The following is a 23244-nucleotide window of genomic DNA, read 5'->3' as shown; positions in this document are numbered from 1 at the left end:
TTCTTATTATCACTTTTGCTGCATTCGGTTTTCGCCCACAAAGACTGTCAGCAACACTTAGCGCAAACCGCGCCTTATTGTCCAAGAGGCTTCGTGATTATTGTAGGTCGTTTTGTTAAGGTTGCGCACATGACGCAAACCCTCGAGCTTATTCTAGAGCTTGCGCGACAGCCAGCGATAACGCTGGAATATTCGACAGCACATGTATAAATGCCGACACGCTTCACTGCTTGTCAGTTTTATCGACGACCGACGCCCTGTTCGCCACTATCAGTGTACAGCGTGTATTTCTGTAGTTTCATTTCTCGGCCACAAGTTCGGCCAAATAAAGAGTTTCATCTTGAACACGTCAACAGCTGCCTTCATCGACGTCACGACCACGTCACATCTGGTGGAGGTGCTGTTCCTCCATGTCCCGGACGCCCCCACCAGGACGTGAACCCAGCCCACATCGCGGAGAAGACATCGAAGCCAACTACGACCAGTGAGCTAGCCGTAGGCAACAAGGTCTACCACCGGAGTACGGGCCTCTACCCGACAAGACCAGGAAGACCCCGACCATGACCACCACATCAGCGACGGCGACAGGACCCATGGCGCCTGCACCTGTGCTGCTACATCAACCAAGGGAGATACCTACCTTCCGCGGGTCACAGCTCGAAGACCTGGAAAGTTGGCTTGAAAGGTACGACCGCGTTGCTCTTTTCAACAACTGGACTGATCCCGAGAAGCTACGGCACGTGTACTTCACCTTGGAAGACGCCGCTCGAATATGGTTCAAGAACCGAGAGGCCACGCTGACAACCTGGGACCTTTTTCGCACCGCTTTCCTGGACACCTTCACGGGCGTCGTCCGAAAGGAAAGAGCCGAAACTCTACTACAGACTCGTGTACAGCTGCCGAACGAGAACATCGGCATGTACACAGAAGAAATGGTCCACCTTTTTCGCCATGCTGGCCCCGCTATGTCCGAGGACGAAAAGATTCGCTTCCTAATGCGAGGAGTCAAGCAGGAACTGTTTGCCGGCCTTGTTCATAACCTACCTAAGACGGTTGCAGAATTCGTCTCGGAGGCCACAACGATCGAAAAAGCGCTTGAAATGCGTACGAGGCAGTAGAACCGCCCGATTCCCACAACGACCTACAGTGAGGTTCAAGCGTTTCAATTTGACGACCTGCAAGACACGATCAGAGCGATGGAGCGGGAGGAGCTGCGAAAACTGTTGCTGTCCTCGCAGCCTCAAGTAGACTCGATTACTGACGTCGTACGCCAGGAAATTCAGCAACCCCTGGGAACACCTCAACTAGAGCAGCCTGAGCCACAAGGGATCAGCTACGCCGCTGCAGTCTGCCCCAACACTCCTCCTCGCCCGCGTCAGGACGCTGCACCACCGCAGTTTCGTTGCCAGCCGCCACCACCGACGCGATACCGCTCACCGCTACGCTCCGAGAAAGACTGACATCTGGCACGGGGCCGACCATCGTCCACTCTGCTACCACTGCGGAGAAGCCGGCCACACCTACTGCCGCTGCTAGTACCCACAGATCCGTGGGTTCGCCATCGACGTGCCGCGTGCACAGCGGGGTGAACGGCCACATGACATCGCCGACTACCTGGCAGGAGCGCTGTAAACCCCCCCGAGGACCTTCCCAATCGCCATCGGCCAGCGGCTACGCCTCTCCCCAACGCCGACCATACACTGGCCCAACCCGGGGCCAGTCACCTAGCTCGTATCCGGAAAACTAAATGTAGCAACCGATGGAGGTGCGGTTGCTGTACGACGAAATACTGAAGATCCTCCGCCGTCGACGACAACAGCGCAACGAAATCTAAAGAACACGCCGCAAGCCGAACGAAGCCCTGATGTCGAAACTTCACGTCCCGAAGAAGACCTGACGACGCAACGTCGAAGCAGCGGGACAAACCGGTGTAGCCATGATCCGACACCACGACCAAACTGAAACGGTAGCGACGAACTAGTGACCTCGACGTTCTCATCGACGACCACAACGTCACTGCTCTTGTCGATACTGGAGCCGACTATTCTGTCATCAGTAGACCGTTCGCGACGAAGTTGAAGAAAGTCAAGACCGCCTAGGAAGGCCCCGAAATCCGGACAGCTGGAGGTCACCTAGTAACGCCGGCAGGAATCTGCACAGCGAGGGTCTCCATTAACAATTGGATTTATCCCGCAAGCATCGTAGTCCTACAGCATTGCTCCCGAGATGTCATCCTAGGTATGGACTTCTTAGGTCTTCGTGGTGCAGTCATCGATCTGAGATCCAAGTCGATAACACTATCTACAGAAAAAGTATTACCGCCGCACACGCCGCCAGGGAAGCACGCCTTGAATGTGCTGGAAGACCAGGTCACCATTCCCCCTGGCTCAGCGTCATCATTTACGTCGGCACTCAAAAAGTAGCAGACCTGGAAGGCATCATTGAAGGCGACCAGCGACAGTTGATTAACCACGACATTTGCATCGCAAGAGGAATAGCAGAGTTGCGGGGAGGGAAAGCAACAGTGATGCTCACAAATTTCAGCAACGAGTATAAGCACGTAAACAAAGGCACGACGTCGCCTACATCGAAGAAATTGTGGAAGCCACCAATGCTTTCGCCCTCACCGATTCTTCCGAGCCCACACTGACGAACCAAGCTTCTCAACCAGCTTTCCACGTCAATCCTAGCCTTCCGAAGCATAAGCAAGAACAGCTCAAAACCCTACTCCTGCAATACAAGGACTGCTTTTCATCGTCGTCAAGAATCCGCCAGACCCCAAGTTGCAAAACATCGCGTCATAACAGAGGAAAGTGCCAGGCCACTCCGGCAAAGCCCGTACAGAGTTTCGACGCGAGAACGCGAATCCAGAAAGAAAAGTCGACAAAATGCTACCTGACATCATCCAGCCGTCGAAGAGTCCGTGGGCGTCACCCGTGGTGTTAGTGAAGAAGGACGGAACCCTACGCTTCTGCGTCGATTATTGCCGCCTGAACAAAATCACGAAGAAGGACGTCTACCCTCTCCCACGGCCAGACGACACCCTGGATCGACTCTACAACGGAGGTCCTTTTCGTCGATGGACCTCAAGACCGGCTACTGGCAAATCGAAGTCGACGAGAGAGACTGAAAGAAGACTGCCATTATAACACCAGACGGCCTCTTCCGAGTTCAAGGTCATGCCCTTCGGTCTTTGCTCGGCACCTGCAACATTCCAGCGCGTTATGGACACCGTGCTGGCTGGATTGAAGTGGCAGACTTGCCTTTTGTACTTGGACGACATCACTGTGCTTGCCTCAAGCTTCGACGAACAACGCCGGTGCCTTGACGCTGTACTACAAGCAATCAAGACCTCTGGCCTCACCTTGAAGCCTGAAAAGGGCCGTTTTGCATACGAGGAGCCATTGTTTTTGGGTCACGTGATCAGCAAGGGTGGCGTTCGCCCAGACCCGCGGAAAACAGCTGCCGTCGTTGCCTTCCCGTCACCCACTGACACGAAAGCCGTGCGCCGTTTTCTCGGCTTGTGCGCCTACTACAGAAGCTTCATCAAGGAATTTTCACGAATCGCCGAACCGCTAACTCATCTCACGAAGACCGACGCGCCATTCAAGTGGGAAACGGCACAAATCGAAGCATTTGAAGAACTGAAACGACGCCTTCACATGCCTCCGATACCAGCGCATTTCGACGAATACGCCGATACAGAAATCCACACCGACGCAAGCAGCGTAGGACTCGGCGCCGTCCTTGTGCAAACGTTAGTATCCCATTGTTCGCTGACGACTGCGTGCTATATAAAAAGGTGACATGCCAACAAGACCAAGTTGATCTAAGTCTTGCATTAACACAAGTTAGTGAGTGGTGTACTCGGTCGTCAATGACATTAAACTCTGACAAAACAGTACTCCTACGTGTGACAAGAAAAAAAAACAGCCATTCACGTTTACCTACCACGTCCAATGAACACCAGTACGTGAAGTAAATGAATATAAATACCTAGGAGTAACCATTACAAACACACTTTCCTGGTCCGCACATTTAACAAATGTCTGCGCATCACCTTCTCGTAAGCTTGGTTTTCTGAGGCACAAATTGAAAAAAAAAACCCCTCCGGAATTAAACATGCTCGCGTACAAAGCGTATATTTTACCTAAACTTGAATATGCATCAGTGGTTTGGGACCCTTGCTACAAAAAAGATATTCAAAAACTTGAAATGGTTCAAAGACGCGCTGTACGTTTTATTTTTTCCAAGTTTAAATCAACTGATTCTCCGACAAAATTAATGAGACAACGATATCCCTGTGCTTGAAGATCGCCGCCGAATCGCACGCCTGAAATTTTTGCATTCCATTTATAATGGTAAGCTGAATATTCCTGCCCATAAACACATAAAACCATTCTCTCCTCGCGCATCTAGGCATCGTCATATGCATAACCTGCTCCCATACACCACTCTGACGAACACCTTTGAAAATTCCTTCTTTCCCCGAACAAATATTCAGTGGAATAGCTTACCACCTGGTGTCGTTTCATCTGATGACTTCGAGAAAGCGTTGCTCGGAGCATCCCAACCGTGACATAAGTGCACCTTCTCTGTACTTCTAGTGCTTATTATAGTGTTTATGCAATATCACTTCTTTGGATTGTTAGTGTCAGTATTTGTAACACTTGAGGCATGTGTATATTGTTTTTCTTTGTGTTTTAAGACATTGCTCCATTTCCGCCATTGTTTATTCTTATATATAGTTAATATATTTTTGTTACATTTGTTGTATTATCCATTTTGTATTCTTGCAAAGTTGATTATTCCTTTGAATTTTTCTCGATGTTTGCATATTTGTTTTATTGTAATGTTCCCCACCTGCCTGGTCTTCAGTGACCGCAGTATCTTCTAAATAAATAAATAAATAGACTGATGGGCAGGAAAGGGTCATCAGTTGCGCTAGCCGGTCGCTATCAAAGGCAGAAACGAACTATTCCAAAACAGAAAAGGAGTGCCTAGCGATCATCTGGGCTACATTCAAGTTTCGTCCCTACCTCTACGGCAGGCCCTTCAAAGTTGTGAGTGACCACCACACATTGTGTTGGCTAGGTAACTTGAAGGACCCTTCAGGTCACCTCGCACGGTGGAGCCTACGACTTCAAGAATTCGACATTACCGTTGTTTACAAGTCCGGAAGAAAATGCTCCGACGCTGACTGCCTGTCTCGCGCCCCTGTCGACCCACCGCCGCAGGACGACAAGGAGGATGACTGCTTCTTGGGAACCATAAGTGCCGACGACTTCACCGAACGACAGCGAGCGGACCCGGAACTCAGGGGCCTTGTGGAATACCCCGAGGGCAGGACCACCGTTGTTCCGAAGGTATTCACGCGGAGAATGACGTTGTTTTTCTTGCGCAACAGTGTTCTCCTAAAGAACTTCTCGCCGCTTCGAGCTGATTGCCTTCTCGTGGTGCCCTCGACATTGCGACCAGAGGTCCTCCAGGCTCTGCACGACGACCCAACGTCTGGACACCTGGGTGTTTCTCGCACGCTCGCAAGAATACAGGAAAAGTACTACTGGCCGCGCCTTGCCGCCGACGTCACTCGCTACGTAAAGACCTGCCGGGACTATCAGCAACGCAAGACACCGCCGACTAGGCCAGCTGGATTTCTGCAGCCTATCGAGCCACCTTGACGGCCGTTCAAGCAAATCGGGATGGACTTACAGGGGCCGTTCCCGACGTCGACTTCCGGAAACAAATGGATCGTCGTAGCTACCGACTACCTCACCCGCTACGCCGAGACAAGGACCCTGCCCAGAGGCAGTGCCGCCGAGGTAGCGAAGTTCTTCGTTGGGAACATCGTCCTGCATCATGGCGCCCCAGAGGGCGTCATCACCGACAGAGGTATGGCATTTACTGTTGACCTAAGGCAATATTGCGATACAGCCAAACAAGCCACCGCCGGACCACAGCATACCACCCACAGACCAATGGCCTCACCGAGTGGCTAAACAAAACTATTGCTGACAAGCTGGCCATGTATGTCGACGTCGAACACAAGACGTGGGATGCCATCCTTGCATATGTTACTGTAGGCTTATGCCACAGGAGCGAAGGAAAGACACGCCTGAACCATAATCGATGCCAGCAAGGAACGTGAGCCGTGGCTTCACGTGCCACAGCCAGCGCCTTCTTTATTTTCTTCTCTCGCCATCCCGTGCTCTCCTGTTTGCGCGCCACCCAAACGAGGGCGCTACAGGGCCCCCCATGTAGACTGGAAGTCGGAATGTAAGATGCCGTTTGTGGTAGTCTAACGGAAGGTCAGGCGTAGATGAGAGGCTTTCTATGGCGGTCTCCAGGTACGCCGGCTTAAGTCGATCCAAGCTAACTGTCTCTTCACGACCGTTGTGAAGAAGAGTGGCAGTTTTGGGGGTGCGGTTAGGGACGCGGAATGGTCCGTCGTAGGCTGGTGTTAAAGGTGGTCTGACCGCGTCGTGGCACACGAAAACATGTGTTGCAGTGGCCAGATCAGGGTGGACGAATATGGTCTTGTGTTCGGAAGGGCTGGGTGAAGTGGGCCGGAGGTGTTGAACGCAGTCGAGGAGGCGTTGTAGGAATTGCTGTGGCTTGTCTGGTAGCTTCGTTGACGTGAAGAAGTCTCCCGGAAGCCGTGGAGAAGTGCTATACACCTGCTCTGCGGTTGAGCACTGCATGTCTGCCCGGATGACAGCTCGTAAACCTAAGAGCACCAGTGGCAAGGCAACAACCCAGGTCGCTCTATTTCAAGGCGGTCTTCAGTTGTCGATGAAGGCGTTCCACCATGCCGTTGGCGCAGGGATGATAAGCCGTGGTACGGCAATGTCTGGCTCCGAGGATGCCATTAAGGCAAGTAAACAGCGAGGACTCAAATTGACGTCCACGGTCTGTTGTCACGGTGCCAGGACAGCCAAAACGGGATACCCACGTAGAAATGAAAGCGCGGGCAACTGTCTCGGCGGTGATATCTTGAATTGGAACAGCCTCTGGCCAGCGTGTGAAACGATCGACCACGGTCAGTATATAACGGTACCCCTGAGACACTGGTAGAGGGCCCACAATGTCTAGATGAACATGGTCGAAACGACGGCCGGGTGGAAAGAATGGTTGGGTAGGCGTCTTAGTATGACGGGAGACCTTTGTCATCTGGCAGGGCAGGCAGAGGCGCGTCCAAGCGCGCACATCACCATTGATTCCGGGCCAGACATAGCACTGGGTGAGAAGACGCTAGCCCGAATGCCGGGGTGACAGATGTCGTGTAAGGAGTGGAAAGCGGTGCGTCTTAATGAAGCAGGAACGAAAGGGCGGGGAAGTTCAGCTGAGACATCGCACAACAAGGGCTCAGATGATAATGGATGAGGCACCAGGCGGAGTCGGAGAGAACGGGGGTTCTCCCGAAAAGCGGCAAGCTCTCTAAGATCCTGCTGTGCGGAGGAGAACGAGGCCCAGTCGATGGTTGGAGATAAAGAGTCAAGCGCAGCTATACGAGAAAGGGCATCTGCGGCGGTGTTGTCAGCTCCTTTCACGTGGCGGATATCAGTCGTGAACTCCGATATATAACCAAGATGGCGGAGTTCACGGGGCACGTACTTGGATGAGTTAGTGCGGAAAACATACGCCAGTGGCTTATGGTCAGTCGGCACGTAAAACGAGTATCCTTCGAGAAAATGCCGAAAGTGCTATATCGCAGCGTAGATGGCTAGTAATTCCCGGCCGAAGAGGCTGTAGCAGGTCTCAGCAGGAAGTAGCTTCCGAGAGTAGAATGACAAGGGTCTCCAGTCGGAGTTAATGCACTGCTGTAAGACGGCTCCAACGGCCACGCTGGATGCATCCACCATCAACCGAGTAGGAGGTTGCTGCGCGGATGAATAAGAAGCACGGCGTTAGCGACCGCTTGCTTGGCAGCACTAAAGGCGGCTTGGGCCTCTGACGACAAAGGAATGGCGGAGGACAGGCCGGCAGTTGACCGAAGGAGGTCGGTGAGCGGTCGTAGCAGTTCGGCAAAGTGTGCTATGAAGCGCCTGGAAAAATTCACAAGCCCTAGGGATTGGCGTAATCGGCACAGTGTTGTAGGCTGAGGATAATCCTGGATTGCTTTAACGTGGGACCGGAGAGGGCGTATTCCTTTAGATGATATGTGATGGCCCAAGAACTCGAGCTCATATGCGCCGAAAGTACACTTCGAGGCGTTCACAAGAGGCCGTAATGCTGTAGACATTGGAATAGAGCACGAAGATAGTGCTCATGATCTTCAGGTGTGCGGCTGGCGATGAGGACATCGTCAAGGTATGCAAACACAGCAGGGAGGCCCCGTGTGACCTCAGAAATGAACCGCTGGAAAGTTTGAGCCGAATTGCGGAGTCCAAAAGGCATCCGCACGTATTCAAACAACCCAAAGGGCGTCGTGATGGCGGTCTTAGGTATGTCGGCGGGCTCGACAGGAATCTGGTGGTACGCCTTAACAAGGTCCACTTTGCTGAAAATTGTGCAGCCGTCGAGGCGCGATGTAAAATCCTGGATGTGAGGTAGGGGATAGCTGTCGTGGACAGTCTGGGCGTTCAACGCTCGATAGTCCCCACAAGGACGCCAGTCACCAGGATCACGCTTTGGCACCAAATGCAGCGGGGAAGCCCAAGCGCTTGACGATGGGCGTATAATGCCAAGCTGCAGCATGTGGTCGAACTCCCGTTTAGCAATAGCTAGGCGGTCTCCAAACAGGCGGCGTGGTCGAGCGGCTGCCGGTGGACCCTGGGTGACGATATGGTGTGTCACCGTATGTTTAGGCGGCTGAGTGAGGATGCATGGTTTCGTTAACTCTGGGAAACTCGCCAAGGTTTTTTCGAACGGTGAGGAAGGTATCAGCATGCAGATGGCCATTGGAGCGATGTCGGACAGGACTTCCGAGATGGAGAGACGAGTCTGACCGTCTACGAGGCGGCGCCGCCGCACACTGACATCCAAATCGAAGTATGAGAGGAAGTCTGAGCCGATGATCGGTTGAACGACGTCTGCGATGACGAAAACCCACCGAAAAATGCGGCGAAAGCCGAAGTCGAGGGTGAGAGATCGGAGTCCATACGTCGCTATAGACGAGGCTTTGGCAGCACTAAGCACTTGCCCCTGTGACTTCAAACTTCAGCCTTAGTCGGGGGCACAACGCTAATTTCCGCGCCCGTATCTATAAGGAACCTGGCGCCGGATAGCTGGTCTGTGACCATGAAAAGGCGGCTGGAACGAGAAGTGAGATTACAGTGAGCCAGTGATCCTGGCAGGCGCTTCCCTGCCACGAACATGGAGGTGTACACTTCGTGGCTCGGTGTGGGAAACGCCGGTGGTACCAGCAGAGAGGTGGAGGGTTGGGACTCCGAGCATCTCATGTGCGTGGAGGAGCTCGACGACCGGAACGAAGCGAACGAGTCTCCTACAGGTGGCTCCGGAGTGCGGCAATGGAGGCGGCGAGTTCGTCGATGCGGGCCTCAAGGCGTGAAATCACTGAGTCTGCTGGTGATAAGACAGCGTTGACAGATGGGGAGGTCACTTCATGAACCTGATCGGCGAGTTCCGCCAGGCGGTCGAGGTTGACGTCGCCGGCCGCCACGAGGACGAGGCGGATTGGTTGAGAAAGGCGTTGCAGGAAGAGCTTGCGAAGCAACGCTGAGTGGGCAGAGACGTCGTGCTCCCCAAGAAGCTGTCGCATTCGGCGCAGTAGTTGGGAGGGGCGCCTGTCGCCAAGGTCCCCCTCTGCAAGGAGCTGCTGTAGGCGGACGCGTTCCGAAGGCATGAATCGCTCCAGCACCTTGGTTTTAAGGTGCTGATATGGCGTAGTGTCCGAGGGGTAGGAGAGGATGTCAGAGAGCTTGCTACCAACATCAGGAGGAAGGACTGAGGCTACGTGGTAGTAGCGTGACGTTTCCAAGGCAATGCGGCACAGGAAGAATTGCACTTCGACCTGGTGAATCCAATCTTGCGGGTCCTGTGGCCAGAAAGAGGGGAGACGCAGTTGCATGGCCGAGACGTCCTGCAGACGTGAGGCTTGTTCAGTTGAAGGTGCATTCGAGTCCGTCACTGTCTTCGTCCGAGGTCACAACATGTAGGCTTATGCCACAGGAGCGAAGGAAAGACACGCCTGAACCATAATTGATGCCAGCAAGGAACGTGAGCCGTGGCTTCACATGCCACAGCCTAGCGCCTTTATTTTCTTCTCTCGCCATCGCGCACTCTCCTGTTTGCGCGCTGCTTATTTGCAACACGCCGAAGAAGCTCGACAGCTCGCCTGCCTGCGCATCAAGAACCAGCAGAGGGTCGCTATAATCTTCGACGACGCCACATGGAATACCAACTCGGTGACCGTGTGTGGATCTGGACGCCAATACGCCGACGGGGACTTAGTGAGAAGATTCTTCGATGATACTTCAGACTAGGGAGCCTTCATGTGTGCGCACACATGAAGGCTTCCTACTTCAGACCGTACAGGGTACTTCTACGCCTCGGCGCACTCGACTACGAGGTTGTCCCTGACGGCATTACGAACTCCCAGCGGCGCCGTGCGCGACCTGAAGTCGTCCATGTCATGCGCCTCAAGCCGTATTACATGCGTTAGTGAATCTGACGACTGTACTTTTGCCTTATTATTGTACCTTCTTGCTTGTCCTTATTGTACTTTCTTGCTTATTGTTGCTATTTATCGTTGCATGCATTGACCCCCCCCCCCCGCCCGTATTCTGTTTTAAGCATTGGGACGATGCTTTTTCAGAGGGGGGCATTGGCAAATGCGTTTCTTATTATCACTTTTGCTGCATTCGGTTTTCTCCCACAAACACTGTCAGCAACGCTCAGTGCGAACCTTGCCTCATTGTTCGAGAAGCTTCGCGATTATTGTAGATCATTTTGTTAAGATTGCGCACAAGACGCGAACACTCGAGGGTATTCTAGGGCTTGAGCGACAGCCAGCGATAACGCTGGAAAATTCGACGGCACATGTATAAATGCCAACAGGCTTCACCGCTTGTCAGTTTTATCGACGACCGACGTCCTGTTCGCCACTATCAGTGTACAGCGTGTATAGCTGTAGCTTGAGTTTTCATTTCTCGGCGAGAAGTTCGGCCAAATAGAGTTTCATCTTGAACAACATTGATTGATGTCTTCATCGATGTCACGACCACTTGTCCAAATTATTGTCCAAAATATTGCCCAAATTACACGCTGATCTCAAAGGGAAATGTTTGCAGGCGAAAGATATAAGTTGAAATCTAGCACCGTTCAGAAACATTTGGAACGCCAACCTTGAATTCTGTCGATTTGTTGACTATATTAACATTGTGTTTATTTGTTATGTACCTGTAAATGACGCAGTCAGTAGCATATAATCTGACATCGCACTGAAGACCCTGTACGATATCATTAATATAAAACAAAAATAACAAAGGCCTCAAAAAGAGATCCCTGTGGCATCCCTGAAGTTACAGTTCTCCGAGTTGATTTAATGCTGTTAATGAAAAAATGCTGTGTTCTTCCAGAAAGGTGATTTCTAATCCAATTGACTATAGCAGGATGAAAGCAGAGAGATGGTAATTTATACAACAACAAATCATGAGGAACAGAAACCCCAAAAAATAAAGCCTCCTTAAAATCCAGAACCAAGAAAGTAAAAGAGATCATGAGAAATTTCAACCAGTTTGGTTGTGCAGGACTAGCCAGGCCTGTACTTATGTCTTCACTCTCAAGACCATGTGACAATATGAAAAAACAGTATTGTTTTGAAGGTGTTTCATCACAGCACTGTAAATGATATGCTCTAATGTTTTGAAACACACAGAAGTAAGCAAGATCAGCCTGTAGTTATGTACGGAATGTTTGGGACCACTTTTATGAATGGGAACAACACTAGGTACTTTCCCATGGCTTGGAACTGAGCTACTGCGTAGTGACTTATTGTACAAGATGACTAAGAAATTAGCAATTTCCCAAGGGCATTATCTTGGTTGGTATATCATCAGGGCCTCCATCTGAATTGTTTTTAGGTTTGTCAGCTGCTTTAGAACACCATTATACGTGACTGTAATGATGGGCATATTCTTGTCTGATAAATCTGGCATTTCAGGAAGTGTATCAGCGCACGTGTTAGAAAAGACAGACTTAAAATAGGAATTAAAAAAAGCAAGCCTCTTATAATGATCAAACACTGCTTGTCTGTCGACTAATAGATTTTGTAGTGCCTTCACCTCTCGGCTGTTAATGAGGTGGGAGGGTTTGAGCCCAGGCGGCCGAGGAGGCAGGCTGAAGCCCGAGGGCCGCGGAGGAAAGCACACGCTCCGAGTCCCCAGCAGAAGTGCCCCTGTTTATTCGCAGTACATGCTTTATCTACTACAACCTATAGAGGGCGCCTCGTATTTGACTTGGCACTCGCGCCCTCTACGTCCCCCCCTTTGGGAAAGTAACAAAGCAAACCCTTGCTCTCAGGTAAGCAACCTAACGACAAATGTCTCGTGGCACGCTCTACAAGTTCAGCCGCATCGGTAGCCTAACACAACATCCAGATCGAGTGCGCACAACCGACCCAGGCGGTCTTGAGGGAGTAGCTGGGGCAACCAGTGGCGATGCAACTCGTAGAGGAGTAAGTGCCCTGGGAGTTGGACTGCTGCTCACAGGCTCTGGGCGAGTTGGAGTCTGTGGCAGGCTTTCGGATCCTTGGGCCCGTGGACTGGAACTGCCGAGGTCTATATCCCCTGATGACGGAGACTGCTGCGGAACCAGATGTCTCCGGTTGCGGACGAGAGCACCTGCGTCCATCTGGACCACATAAGATCATGGACACTGCGCTGGGCTGAGAACAGTGCCAGCACAATCTGTGTCGCGAATCCACACTCTCTCTCCCTCCTCCAGGGGCCGCAAATCTTGTGCAGCATGTCGACGGTCAAAAATCTTGATGCTAGCGATGTCGTTGGGCTGTGTCACGCCGGTGGAAGTCGGCTGCGTTAGGCGGTTTTGGAAGCAACGCAGCTGTTGGGACCGGAAGGCGAGTCCTAAGGCTACGCCCCATGCGTAGCTGAGCAGGGCTGTACCCAGTCATGCCAGGTGCATTGCGGTATGCCAAGAGGGCCAAAGGCCAGTGCGGAGACTTCTTGAAGAGTTCCTTAACCGTCCGCACCATACGCTCCACTTCCCCATTCGACTGCGGGTACCTGGGACTGCTGGTGACGTGGGAGAAGCCTTAGCTCTGGGAGAAGACGTGGAATTCTGCGACGAAAATTGAGGCCCATTATCGCTGACGAGGGTCTCTGGTGCCTCGCGAAGACACTTCTGATGATGATGGAGATCACCGCTGTAGACGTCGTCGAGCGAAGGGACAGCACTCCTGGGTACCTCGAGTAGTAATCTACGAGGAAAAGGTAGTTGGCTCCTTTGTGTGAAAGATGTCCATTCCGACTCGTTCCCAGCGACGGCTAGGCGTCGCAGTAGGCAGCAGTGTCTCTGCTCGCTGGACCCGCGTTAGAGCACTGCATGGGCTCGGGCCTACCCGAAAACCCGGGCCCGGCCCGGCCCACGGGCCGGGCCGGGTAAAGTAGTTTTCATGGCGGGCCTGGGCCGGGCTCAGGTCTGAAGCTCCGGGCTTAGGGCCGGGCCCGGGTTTGAGGTGGCGGGCTCGGGTCGTGCCGGGTTTGGACTCTGCTCAGTTCATACAGGGACACTAAAGTGATACCACGAATCCGTTAAGACTGAAAAAGTGTACTCTGAGAACTCGAATGTAATTAGTTTCACCATTATAAGGAGAAAATCAAGGGCGATGTTCCATTTTTAAATCTTGCGCTGAAATTTCCGCGCGTGACGTCACAGATTTCAAACTGTATTTGTTGTAATTTTGAGTCATTGAGTCAGTGTACTTCATTTTTATCGATTAGGAACCATATGAGATCCCAGCAGACGCCGACAGAAGCTATGACGTCACGGTGTTTGTTGCACGATTTTCAAGGTGGCGTCGACACCCGCATTTTCTTTTCTTGAAGTGTGTTCCTCATACGTTGCGCGTACATAATACGTTTCACATTTTATCTCGATGAAACGATTCTTTTTTTTATGTGGTTCAAGCTATTTGGCGAAGTTTTATGATAGACAAGTACTGATCTTCTTTCGCTTCTTGCCTACGGAGCTACTTGATTTATCTAAAACGGGTGAACTGAAAGTAAATAGACCAGGCGCTTATATAGCTAACATCTCGCTATTCCGTGCTTTATTTGCATTCGGTATTATTTTATATCTCAAATATTATTCTGAAATCGCAGTGATAAATGTAGTATAATAAATTTATACCTATAGCTTATCATCGCAGGCGCGATCGCGGAGCCCCAAGACGGGCAAGCGTTTTTGCTAGTTCCAGCCCTCCACTAAAACGAAAAGACTGCGCGGAGTCTCGTTGCATAAAATCCCTATAAAGACATCCTTTTTCCGTGGCTCCGTCAAGGCTCCCAGAGGTCATGTGACACGAGATGAACATGCACAGCCTGCTTTGTGTGCCCGCATTGTTAACATATGAGCGTTCGTCTTGTTCCGCTATATCGGGGGTCTCAAACGCGCCTCAGCTAACGGGCCGCATTCACGAAAATTTACTTCCGCAAAGGCCAGTATAGTGACGAAGGTAGGAGTGGAAGGGGGTGGGGAGAGAAGAATAGGTTCTAGCAGATGTCAGCTAACGTTGAAATTTTAAAGACCTTTTTAAGATTTCATTTATGGGTCATTTCTGAAGGGTATTTGGTGGCAAGTTTCCACCAATATATCGATACCTATCTCCAAAATGACTAATCTCTAGACGCCAATTCTGCAACACAGTTTTGCTTCACAGTTATGTATCAACGCATGGTGGCTGCAGGTGGTGTCTTACGAAAAAAATGCTTTAGACCTGCATGCCTGTGTAGCTCAAGAACGTACTTATAGAGGAAAAAAAATTAAAAATGGGACGAAGACAGCCATGTGCGGGCCGCAGGCCGCTAGCGAGAGGTCCGCGGGCCGCGTGTTCGAGACCCCTGCACTATATAGTGCGAGAGCTACATGACACTGCCACAACATCGTTGGAATGTGCAGGAATAGCATAAGTCCATTAAACATGTATATTTATGTTTAAGGGCAAAGTATATTAGCTTGACAAAATATCTGGCTTGAAATAAGAATCACGAATTCCATGCCGGGGGATGTCCCCTTACATCGAATCATATGCGTTAAATGAGTAAACATCAAGAAGCTTATTCACACCTTTATTACCAAACTGGAATGAACCCCGAAAATAGATCGCAATCGCTTCATCCACCTATTGCTAGTCCTACCAGTGTAGTCTTTGGGGTGCATTTTAGCGCAAACTGTGAAAGAAAGCACGGGAAAAGAGTAGAGGAAAGCAAAAAGGTCGAGCGCTAAACTTCAACTGTTTATTCGAAAGGTGAGGCCAACAACAAATAACCATGTGCGCATGCGCGCGCCAGTAAGGGAAAAAATCACACTTTCATGTCAAATAATTGCATCTCGTTTTGAAACAGACAAACAGACGTATCACTGATACAACTCGTGCCTCTCTTCTTAATATGGAACGCCTCCAATAACTCTCGCGCTAATGTGTCACTGCTCCTGCCTATTATCTGGATCTCACGAAGCAGAGGCTCACAATTGCAGGCTGCGCAATGCGCAGGCAAGTGCGCGTGTCCTTTATTCTTTAATGATAATTCATGCTCCCGTGCTCGGCCGTTGACACATCGCCCAGTTTGGCCCACATACGTCTTCCCACACGACAGCGGTATCTCATATACAACGCCCGTCGTGCATTTCACATAAGGTCTGGTGTGCTTCTTCTGGCAACCGAACTTTCTGTCAACGCGACTAATTCGCGGACACAGTCCGGCCAATTTGCGTGGAGCCGAGAAGACTACAGGCACACCGTATCTATTGGCAACCTTCTTGAGGTTGTGGGAAAGTTGGTGGACGTACGGGACCACTGCGGGCTTGCCTCCTTTTTGGACAGGGCTAGGCGTTTTCCTTTTTAGGCCCTTCACCTTCTGAAGAAGGGTTTTCGACACGGCCACTACGACCGAGCTCGGGAAGCCGGCTGCGCATAGCCTTGCCAATTGGTTCTCAAAACTAACCTGCATGGCGTGAGGACACGACTTCGTAAGGGCGGACTCAAGGCAGTTGGTGGCGATAGCTCTCTTTACTAGTTTCGAGTGGGCAGAATCGTACGGGAGCATCTCTTTCTGTGCACGTGGGCTGTACTGCCAACAAACATGGTTTTTGTCAAAGGTTAATAACAGATCTAAAAACTGGAGAGTGTTGCAGGAAGGGGATTCATGTGTAAAGAGCATGCCCTTCCCATGCAGCCTAAAGGCGGCTAAAACTTCACTAAGGCACTCGTCAAATGTAAAAGCATGGTTAGTCTTTAAAATGATTAAAAAATCGTCAACATACCTAAAAGCCTTAAGGAAAAACCTATCGTCAAACGTATTCAGCAGGTCACGGTCAAGAGACGCCAAGAAAATGTCACACAACACCGGGGCGACACATGAGCCTATACATATCCCCTGACGCTGAACGTACAGCTCTTCGTTAAAAGAAATAAAGGTAGACTTTAAGTAGAATTCTAATAAAACCATGAAATTGTCAACAGACATGCCCACTAAATTCTGAAAATCTACCACCCCATTGCGGTCAATACAATCCCTAACAGAGGCGAACATTTGCTGCTGAGGCACAGAGTAGAACAAATCTGTGACGTCTACAGAAAAACCGTGGGCGATAGATGCGTTTCCTTGCAAGTAACTGATCACATCTGTAGAACAGAAGAGAAGTCTTCTGCAAGTTCCAACTAACAAGAGGGTGGTCCGAAAAAGCAGGTGTCTTGGTGCCTGAAGATGTCGCTATCCCGGAGGACATCACCCGCGTTCTTGACAAAGGGCCAAAATACAGTCATGAGCCTGTGATACCAGTCCACGAACTCCTAGCCTTGAATAGACGAGTATCGAAGAAAGCCAGTAGTGAAGACCAAGAACGTTGCCTTTTGGAGGGAGTGGATGCTCTAGGACGGACGGCCAACAAGGTTGGGTGTGGGAAAGCCAGAGACCCAACAAGATCGGTTGTGTCTTTCTTCCAAGAAAATGACTTTCGACTTATGCAGTCGGACAAGGAAGGGCGCTTTGTGGTGTTCACAGGAGGCGTGTTTAACGACAAGGCACAACAAGCAATAACAAAGAACTTTGTACCTGTGAAAGCAAAGGCCACAAGAGTTAAGAAAGAAGCTTTAGCGCTGTGTAAGGAACTTAACCTTTCGGACTTAGTGAAGCCAATAAGTGAATGCAAAGGTGATTTATTGGGGGTTTTTTTCACCGCAAAATCGCACAAGGAAAACATTCCTTTCCGTGCCATCGTAAGCGAAAGAGGTTCGTGGCAGCAGTTAGTAAGCAGGTTTCTTTTAAAACACCTAAAATGCTTGAAGGTGGATGATCCTTTTATCACCAAATGTTCTACAGATGTGATCAGTTACTTGCAAGGAAACGCATCTATCGCCCACGGTTTTTCTGTAGACGTCACAGATTTGTTCTACTCTGTGCCTCAGCAGCAAATGTTCGCCTCTGTTAGGGATTGTATTGACCGCAATGGGGTGGTAGATTTTCAGAATTTAGTGGGCATGTCTGTTGACAATTTCATGGTTTTATTAGAATTCTACTTAAAGTCTACCTTTATTTCTTTTAACGAAGAGCTGTACGTTCAGCGTCAGGGAATATGTATAGGCTCATGTGTCGCCCCGGTATTGTGTGACATTTTCTTGGCGTCTGTTGACCGTGACCTGCTGAGTACGTTTGACGATAGGTTTTTCCTTAAGGCTTTTAGGTATGTTGACGATTTTTTAATCATTTTAAAGACTAACCATGCTTTTACATTTGACGAGTGCCTTAGTGAAGTTTTAGCCGCCTTTAGGCTGCATGGGAAGGGCATGCTCTTTACACATGAATCCCCTTCCTGCAACACTCTCCAGTTTTTAGATCTGTTATTAACCTTTGACAAAAACCATGTTTGTTGGCAGTACAGCCCACGTGCACAGAAAGAGATGCTCCCGTACGATTCTGCCCACTCGAAACTAGTAAAGAGAGCTATCGCCACCAACTGCCTTGAGTCCGCCCTTACGAAGTCGTGTCCTCACGCCATGCAGGTTAGTTTTGAGAACCAATTGGCAAGGCTATGCGCAGCCGGCTTCCCGAGCTCGGTCGTAGTGGCCGTGTCGAAAACCCTTCTTCAGAAGGTGAAGGGCCTAAAAAGGAAAACGCCTAGCCCTGTCCAAAAAGGAGGCAAGCCCGCAGTGGTCCCGTACGTCCACCAACTTTCCCACAACCTCAAGAAGGTTGCCAATAGATACGGTGTGCCTGTAGTCTTCTCGGCTCCACGCAAATTGGCCGGACTGTGTCCGCGAATTAGTCGCGTTGACAGAAAGTTCGGTTGCCAGAAGAAGCACACCAGACCTTATGTGAAATGCACGACGGGCGTTGTATATGAGATACCGCTGTCGTGTGGGAAGACGTATGTGGGCCAAACTGGGCGATGTGTCAACGGCCGAGCACGGGAGCATGAATTATCATTAAAGAATAAAGGACACGCGCACTTGCCTGCGCATTGCGCAGCCTGCAATTGTGAGCCTCTGCTTCGTGAGATCCAGATAATAGGCAGGAGCAGTGACACATTAGCGCGAGAGTTATTGGAGGCGTTCCATATTAAGAAGAGAGGCACGAGTTGTATCAGTGATACGTCTGTTTGTCTGTTTCAAAACGAGATGCAATTATTTGACATGAAAGTGTGATTTTTTCCCTTACTGGCGCGCGCATGCGCACATGGTTATTTGTTGTTGGCCTCACCTTTCGAATAAACAGTTGAAGTTTAGCGCTCGACCTTTTTGCTTTCCTCTACTCTTTTCCCGTGCTTTCTTTCACAGTTTGCGCTAAAATGCACCCCATAGATTTCAACCAACTCGCCCAGCAACAAGTCTTACTCAGTGTAGTCTTACCAGCGTAGGCCACCTTCTACCGGTACAACATCGTTAGGAAGGCATACACCATTATAATATGAAAAAAAGAGCCCTGTGTAAGCCGTGCATAACAAACACTGCTGAAAAGTGCAAGGAGAAGCCCTCAGAGGCATTTATAGATTATATGGAATAGTGGCACAACGTTAGGGAAGAGAGAAATGAAGGGATCAGCTGGGCAGCAATTTTCATTCTGCAGAGGAGCAAAAAGACATCCTAAATTTGCTCCAGTGGAGGAATTTAAGAACTACGACTGCCGACGCCTTCACACTGCTCAAGGCAGATGTGCGCCCCAGCGGCTAGCGCAAGCAGTGCAAGAAACTTTAGCGCGGCAGGACATGTGGTGCAACGGCGCATGGTGTGCTTAAGTGGAACCTCTTTATAATTTGATTTTTTGTACAATAACATGCGAACAAATAAACTATAAACTTTGCCACAAAAATTTATAGACTGTATATAATAGCAGTGGTGTGGTATATGAAAGAGATGCTATGACAAATAGTTGCTTTTAAATGCGAAGCATTTCTTAGCGAACCTTTGGCACTTTGAGCGTTTCTATCTATCTATCTATCTACCTATCTATCTAGCTGCCTTCGTCTGGGTGCTCTCATGATCGCCTCCTTAACTTGGTGTAGACCAAAATTGGCATGGTGTGGTAAGAGGGTTTGACGAATATGACTACATGGTCGTGCTATGAATAACGCGAAAATCCTGTCGCGTACGTTGTCAAACCCTTTCCTCCAGACTTGTGTGGCACATACCCGTTTACTATGGACCGCGGAGTACGGGTATGTGCCACAGGTGATTGACATTTTATATCTACCCAGGAATGGCGAGAACAGACAATTGTAATTAAAATGCGAGAGCGTTAAGAAAAACCGACATCGGCAGCGTTGACCCGACGAATGGAAAGAATAAAACGTGAAAGAACGTGACTAATAAAGATTGATTGATTGAATGAAAGTCACGATCCCAGCAGGAATCGAACCCGAGCATTCTGCGTGGCAATCACGCATTCTACCACAGAACCATGCCAGGTCTCTAAACTGGTTTGGAAAAACAGCCTATGCAGGCGCAATGTCGATGCAACGTCAATTGTTATATATGTGCTGGCTATCTAATTTTGCAAGAAAGCAATAAACAGTACATGATACTCCTACGATACAGGCGTCATATCAGTCTGTGGTTTCAGTGTTGGTTCTGCTTTTGTAGCAGCCTAATAAACATTACATTTGTATTCTTATGATTCGGCAAGCTATATTGAAGCATTGCTCGACCCCGGAAGAATACATCATTGAGAGTTACGTATGATATTCAAATCATCGCACCGTAAAGTGCACTTAGTCCGCCAGAACGACGCTGTGTCCTCTTCATTTCTTACGAGGCTGGGCGATCGCTTCGTGCTGACCGAGGATGATGTCAGACTGATTGACAGCCGCTTTGTTGACTAGGCTACGTAGGCCACATACGCCCAGGTATTCTACGAATACGACAAGCGCCATCCACTGATGTTGGTTTACGTAGCCACTATCCATGCCTACCAGCACCGACGGCTTATACCTTACCAACGCGAAGGGTGACTTCAGGTTCCGTCATGTCGCCGGCTCTATCGATAGACAATTTGTCGACGAAATTACCGAGGCATCCACGATTTCCAACAGCTGCCCTTTACCTCGTACTTCACTGCATATGGACCCCTCATCACCGCGATCATGACCGCATGCAATAACAAGTCATGACCAGCTGCTGGTGCTCACTGACCACGGTGGTGATGAACTGTCAAGAACTGTCAAGAACCTCTTTCACACATGCACACAGGTTCGTGAAACGTGCGTGCGTTCTCTATCATAAGGGAGAAGTACAAGCATTACAAATCAGCTTACCGCTTCTGGTGTTGGTAATACGTTGCCATTGGCAGCGTTACCCAACTGTAAACAACTGGTTATATAACACATGTGCGGCTCTTCAACATACATGTGCGCGTATAAAACTTGTACACATCTTCAGCGTGACTTTGTAACGTTTCGCTTCCCGCCACATGCTTCGCATAACATCGACTCTCATGGTACGTGGGATCTGCCGAATTTTTTTTCGATTCGGCTTTTTATACGTATTTCCAAAGTCCACGCGCTGCGCGCGGTTGGTTATAATTTTTATCTAGGTTAGTGTATTTACAACAAATCTAAAAAATTTGAATTTTTTCTTGTACTTCACTTCATTGGCAAGGTGCTACTATGGTGAAGATATATGTGCTACACATCCAGAAGGATGCACTTTGTCGTTACAGCATGCTTTAGAGGGACATTAAAAGGAGGAAACAATTGTTGGCGTATTAGCAAATTACTCTTTCACAATTGCACAATCACCACGCCTGGCGCGAGAAGACGCAAGGGAAGCGCGAAAACGCGCAAAAAGAAATTACGGCTGGTTATGCCACCATGAAATTCCGGCATCAAGCTCGTCATAGATTGTGACGGCGTCTGCTAGATCGTACGCAGTTTCTAATCGGTAAAAATTAAGTGCAATGTCTTACGAAGGGGGGCATAGAGTTAACATACCAAGCTTCAGGAAATTTCGACAAACCAAAGTCACCATAATACAAAAAATACGCTTTGAAATCCGTGTTGTCATGTGTAAGACTTTGTCGCGAAATTTAAAAGTGAAACATTGACCGTGATTTTCTCCTTTAATAATAAATCTCTGTTGGGGAAACTAACGACATTAGAATTCTCAAAGTACAATTTATCAATCTAAGCCGATTCATTGTTTCACTTTCGTGCCCATTTAAATTTCAATAGAGAGCGCAAAAAACAAAGTGAAGAGAGCGTTCTGTTCTCTGTTCCCTCTGTTTTTATTGCGCTCCTTATCAGAACCGGACTCGTACTAGAAATCACTTTTCTTCCTACAATATCTGCTACAAAACGCTCTTGATGATCCCTATGGTATTCCTAGAAAATCGGGTACAGTACACCAATGCCGAGCAAACGTTCATCGTACCTAGTATGTCCTCTCAACTGTTTCCACGGTGAGCCAGCCCCTTTTTACAAGAAAGTACCGTAGGTTAAAATATACTTGCTAGCGAAGCATGCCCCAAGCATGCGTAGATAATTGCCGCCTAAAACGCCCTTGCGGTCGATTATATCTTCAGGCAACACCACCTAGATTATTGGCTCAGGCCTCTGTCGGGCCTTATCTGGGGTCGGGCCGGGCCGAGCCGGGTAGGCTGAATTTTTTCTCGGGTTCGGGCCGGGCCCGGGTCTCGCATTTAGTCGCCGGGCCGGGCTCGGGCGGGTAAATTTGAACAAGTCCCGGGCCCGGGCCGAGAATCACGGCCCGTGCAGTGCTCTAACCCGCGTGGTGGCACAGTTGGGACAGTTCTGCACCATGGTCTTGACCTGGCTCCCCATGGTCGGCCACCAGACAGCTCCCCTGGCGATGGCACGGCAGCGGTTCAGTCCGAGGTGTCCGTCGTGGATGAGGGAGAGGACGTGCTTCCGCAGAGAAGCGAACACCAGCAGGCGTCCACCGCAGAGGAGAAGGCCGTCACCAATACTGAATTCGGCCCGATGAGCCCAGAACTGAGCCATGCCGAGAGGCAGGTTCTCTTTCCGAGGCCACCCTTGCTCACAGTACAACTTGAGCTGCGCGCACTCCCTATCTCCAGCCTGGTGAGCTCGGAAGTCGTCGAGGAGGACTGCAAATGTGGGAGTGATAGCACGGGGTGCTTCTTGAACGTACAGCTCCACCTTGTGAACTGCTGGAGTCGCTGGCAGCTGGACAACTGGATCCCTTGAGAGTGCATCTGCGGTGGCCAGCTGTTTCCCAGGAACGTACTTGACGTCAAATTGGTACTGGAGAAGGCGGATGCGGAAGCGCTGGATTCGTGGTGGCATGAGATCGAGATCTGCGGTTCCTAGGAGGTTTACTAGCGGCTTATGGTCGGTCTCCAGGGTGAACCCCGAAGACACTCATCGAATCGGCTGATGGCCCAGGTGGCAGCCAGTGCCTCTTTTTTTCGATTTGGCTGTACCTCCGTTCCGTTTCAGTCAGCGCTCGAGAAGCGTATGCAACTGGTCGGCGCTCCCCTGATGACTGGTTTTGAAGGAGAACAGCACCCAGCCCGAAGGAACTGGCATCTGCGGAGACTGTCGTCAACAGCGCAGGGTTATACCTTGCGA

The 23244-nt window shown here is 49.9% G+C and overlaps 1 protein-coding gene and 1 pseudogene across 1 annotated transcript in view; both read right to left on the bottom strand.

Annotated features, from left to right (window-relative positions):
• Positions 1-23244, bottom strand: part of LOC119372486 (G-protein coupled receptor-associated protein LMBRD2B) — a 329677-nt gene that overhangs the window by 52179 nt on the left and 254254 nt on the right. The window lies entirely within an intron of this gene.
• On the bottom strand, positions 12348-13174 carry LOC125760052 (uncharacterized; annotated as a pseudogene).

Source organism: Rhipicephalus sanguineus, chromosome 10 (genome assembly GCF_013339695.2).
Source record: "Rhipicephalus sanguineus isolate Rsan-2018 chromosome 10, BIME_Rsan_1.4, whole genome shotgun sequence".
Taxonomy (NCBI): Eukaryota; Metazoa; Arthropoda; class Arachnida; order Ixodida; family Ixodidae; genus Rhipicephalus; species Rhipicephalus sanguineus.
Note: the sequence above shows the minus strand (reverse complement) of the source record. Positions and strands in the feature narration are given on the sequence as shown.